Source organism: Mustela nigripes, chromosome X (genome assembly GCF_022355385.1).
Source record: "Mustela nigripes isolate SB6536 chromosome X, MUSNIG.SB6536, whole genome shotgun sequence".
Classification (NCBI taxonomy): Eukaryota; Metazoa; Chordata; class Mammalia; order Carnivora; family Mustelidae; genus Mustela; species Mustela nigripes.
The window spans coordinates 92,819,792-92,824,634 of NC_081575.1; the positions used below are offsets into that span (position 1 = coordinate 92,819,792).

The following is a 4,843-nucleotide window of genomic DNA, read 5'->3' on the forward strand; positions in this document are numbered from 1 at the left end:
CTCTCTCTGCCTGCCTCTCTGCCTACTTGTGATCTGTCTCTGTCAAAGAAATAAATAAAATTAAAAAAAATTTTTTTAAATGTGTCTTCCTCTGGTTTTTGAATCACTGGAAAAATTAAGCAAGAAATATTTTCAATAATATGCCCAATTATTAAAGATATTTTTGCGTCATCTCTTATTTTCTGGTCACAATATAAGTAAGATCGATAATATATTAATGTGACCACATAGATGATCCAAACTTCCTTCTGACTTCTACGAATTAAAAAAGAGGATTAAAACACCTGATTAAATACGTGTTTTTATCAATAGTCATGATATAAATAGTATTGTCCTTGAATATATCCTTTAAAAAATTTATCAAAACTTACCAATTTGATAGCTAAAGCTTTAATGCATATAGACTAAATATAATACTCAGAGATGCATATACACACAGAAAAAACTTTAATGTGGATACTATTAAGCACTTCTATACATGTCACGAATAGTTTCTAATCATTACAACTAAAAAATTCCACTTAATCTTCACATATTTCATTATATACCTATAATTTACTTAACCAATCTAAAGTGTTCATGATTTCTAATACCACAGTATGAAGAATTAACCTTTAAATCTAACACTTGATAACTTTTAGCTGTCAGCAAATATTTAGCCATATTACTTTTAAAATTTTATTATATGTGTAGGCTCCTATAACAAATAATAAGTGTTATCAAATGGGAATCATATTTCCCTACTATGTTAACTACAGTGAAGATCATTCAGCTAATTAACTAAAAATAGTAAAGAAAGATCTCAATTCCAATTACTTAAACTGATACGGTTCGTTGCATAAAAAATTAAAAATGTAATTTATAAATCAGGTTTGCGTCCAATTTTGTTGTTAATAAGCTATGTGTCACTTGGTAAGTTATTAATGCTGTTGATCTTATTGTGCATACAATGAGAAGACTGGGTCATATCATGTCTGCATTCCCTATTACATGTTCTCTTCATTATACCATATTTTTCAAGATCCAACTTTTGACTTGAGATCATTTTAAAACTGGTATCTTTATACATTCATTCAAAAGTTGAAAGAGTAAAACATTAATCCACTTATTAGACAATGTTTCTTGATTTTAAAAAAGAAAACTTTTTAGCACAATATAATTCAAGCCACTTCTATTTTCTGTTTAAGTGACAAAGACTAGTATCTGCTTATAAGATAGGGTCTTGAAAGAACTGAAACCCAAAGTTGTCTAGTTAATGTTGAGAAACTATACTCCTGTCACCAAATTGCATCCAGAGCAAGCTCTAAAGTGTACGTAAGCAAACATCACATCTTGCAGGCCAAATGTTAGAAACTAGAGGCTGCTTTGGGCTCCACAAGTTGAATGATATCCATTTATTTTCAACTATCACATCACACTTGGAACTTTTTTCACTGGACCTCATAATAGTTAACTGTAAAATAAGAGACTGAATGAAGAAGCTCTGAGGTAGCTACAAGATCTAGAAGTTGATGAAAATAATGCTTACAGGCAATTTACACTGGTGTATAAACCCTCACATTTTGTATCACTTTAGCATGTCAACTAGCTACTCTATATATCTACATCTTTATAGATAGGTTTATATGTCTAAATAAAAATTAGTTTGGCTAATTAATAAAATAAAATAACTTTGGCTTTCCTTTTTTGTTGTTTTATATAAAGGATATCAATACAAATAGTCTTTCTTGAGTTTCAAAAAAAAATTTACCTCAATAGTTTGTTTCTAAGAGCTCTGAGATGTCTCATGAGCTGAGGTTCATCCATTTCACAGCTATAGCTAGATTCATGTACACATATACCACAAACTATAATCCTTTCACCAGTCACAGGACATTTGTGCAGTTCCCAGGTTTTGCTGTTCTGAATAATGCTACTATGAAATAATTTCAAACATACAGTACATGCATGCATGCGTTTTTCTTGCATATACTGTGAAGTGGAATGACTGGGCTGTGAAATATGAAGATATTACACTTTGCGTATTATTATCCAGTGTGGTCCTAACTCATTGACATTGTGACTAGCACCTGACTTCTTAATGTTTATCTACCTATGACAGGCAAAATGTTTATCTTATTTTTGTCTCTAATTTTCATTTCCAAATCTACAAAAAAGTCAGTTATATGCTTTCAGATGTTCATTATCCATTTATGAATCCTCTTCTGTGAAGTACTTAACGGGAGGTTTTTGTCAACATTTCTTTTGAGTGATTTGATATGTTTCTAACTAATTTTTATCAGTCATTTATTTTATTCTTAGCATGATTTCAAGTCCTATTTAAGAAATTCTTCTCCACCCACAGATGTTGAAATTGTTTCCCAAAATATTTTTTAAATTTCTTCCTTTCACATTTAAGACATCAATCCATTTGTAATGGATCTTTGTGTATTATGTGAAACAGAAATCCAGTTTGAAATAGTCCACACAGATAATCAATTTTTTCAGCACCCTTTACTGGATAGTAACCCATTTTCTCCACAGACTGTCAATACCATTTTTATCAAATATTCACTACCTATTCATATATGGGCTTTCTGCAAGTCTCTTTATTCTATTCCTTTGATCATTTTTATCTATTGGCACACCACTACCATATTGGTTTAATCTTGATATTTGGTGAGGTAAGCACTTCTTATCTTATTCTTCTTCAGGAATGGCTTGGCTATTCTTTTTCTTTTTTTCAAAGATTTATTTATTTATTTGAGGGGGGGAAGGGGAGAGCAGGAGAGTGGGGGGAGTGGCAGAGGGAGAGGGAGAGAGTGCCAAGCAGACTGGATGTTGAGTGCAGAGCCCAATGTGAGGCTCGATCTCACATCCCTGAAAATTCAAGACCTGAGCTGAGATCAAGAGTCGGAGGCTTAACCAACTGAGCCACCCAGGCACCCCAGGGCTATGCATTTTATTTTTATTTTTATTTTTATTTTTTTAAAGATTCCATTTATCTATTTGACAGACAGAGATCACAAGTAGTCAGAGAGGCAGACAGAAAGAGAGGGGGAAGCAGGCTCCCTGCTGAGCAGAGAGCCCGATGCGGGACTCAATCCCAGGATCCTGAGATCACGACCGAGCCGAAGGCAGAGGCTCAACCCACTGAGCCACCCAGGTGCCCCAAGGCTAAGTATTTTAAATAGTGAACCTATATGTGTCTATTTTGATGAACGACCTTCATAGCTTTAAATTTTTACCTGTAGATTCTTTTAATTTCCTATATGTAAAATCTTCTAATCCTTACATATTTTATTTCTCTGAACTTCATGCACAGACTATGTTTTTCAGGAAAATGTATTAGAGAGGCAGTGATAATGGGCATCCTTGCCTTTTCTTTTTTATCTAAATGGAATTAACTTCTGTTCCAGTAGCCAAGGTAATGTCTCTTCTAGATACACGATAGAAAATTTTAACAATTTAAGGGATATCTCCTTTATTCCTGATATTAAGAGTTTTATCATAAATGGTTTTGGAATTTTACCAAATGCTTTTCTTCTGCAACTATGGAAGTGATCATGTCATTATTCTCTTTAATTTGTAAATGTGGGAGATGAAATACAAAGGTATTTTGGGTTTTCTAACATTAGACAAATCTTACAGCACTGGGATATAACCACTGGGATGTCATGATTTATTAAAAGATTTGTATTATGTATGTAATATACATTATATCAATAAATATATATAGTTTAATTCACTAAGGATTATTGCATCTATAGTCATAAAAGAGATTGGCCCATAATTTATCTTTCTAATACTGTAATTATCTGATTTTATAATAATATTTTGACTTCATAAAATAAATTAGAGTACATCATATCTTTAACACTTGTCTAGAATTTCTACAAGGTTTGAGAAACCAGTTTCTTGCAAGCTTAGTAAAACTTGCCCATAAAAATATCAGAAGATGGTTATTTTCCTTCTAAGAAGATTTTAAATATTGATTCAAAGTCTTTCAACTTTCTATGTATTACCAGTATGGTTTTACTAAATTATATTTTTTCTACAGGGGTTCCTGGGTGGCTCAGGTCATGATCCCAGGGTCCTAGGATTGAACCCCCCATTAGGCTCTGCTCAGCAGGGAGCCTGCTTCCTCCTCTCTCTCTCTGCCTGCCTCTCTGCCTACCTGTGATCTCTGTCTCTGTCTGACAAATAAATAAATAAAATCTTAAAAAAAAAAAAAGATTACATTTTTTCTACAAATATCCCATTTCATTTAAGTTTTCAAAGGTGCTGGAATAAATTTACTCATAGTATTTTCATTATCTCATTTGTCTCCACTGGATATATAATATGCCCCATTATTCTTAATACCATTTAGTTGTATCTTCTGTCTTTTTGTTCCTTATCAGTATCACTGTATCAGTACCCACTATATTAGTTTTTCAAAGAACCAACTTTTGGGTTCAGTGAGCCTATCTTCTATATACTTGTTTTCTATTCCTTTAATTTCTACTTTTTCATTTTATCTACATTCTACATCCCTTAGGTTTAATCTATTATTATTAGTTGAACACGTGAAACTTCTAACCATTTTTTATCTACTATCAGCATTTAAGACTACACATCATCTAAATACCATTTTTCCTGCATTCTGTAAGTGTATTTATTCGTTTATTGCTTAACCACTGGAATTTTTTTTTTTTTTTTTTAAGATTTTATTTATTTATTTGACAGAGAGAAATCACAAGTAGATGGAGAGGCAGGCAGAGAGAGAGAGAGAGAGGGAAGCAGGCTCCCTGCCGAGCAGAGAGCCCGATGCGGGACTCGATCCCAGGATCCTGAGATCATGACCTGAGCCTTCGGCTCAGGT

At 32.9% G+C, this 4,843-nt stretch overlaps 1 protein-coding gene across 1 annotated transcript in view; it reads right to left on the bottom strand.

Moving 5' to 3' along the window:
* The window catches only part of CFAP47 (cilia and flagella associated protein 47), a 531,154-nt gene that overhangs the window by 386,239 nt on the left and 140,072 nt on the right, over window positions 1-4,843 (bottom strand). The gene's annotated exons all lie outside the window — the stretch shown is intronic.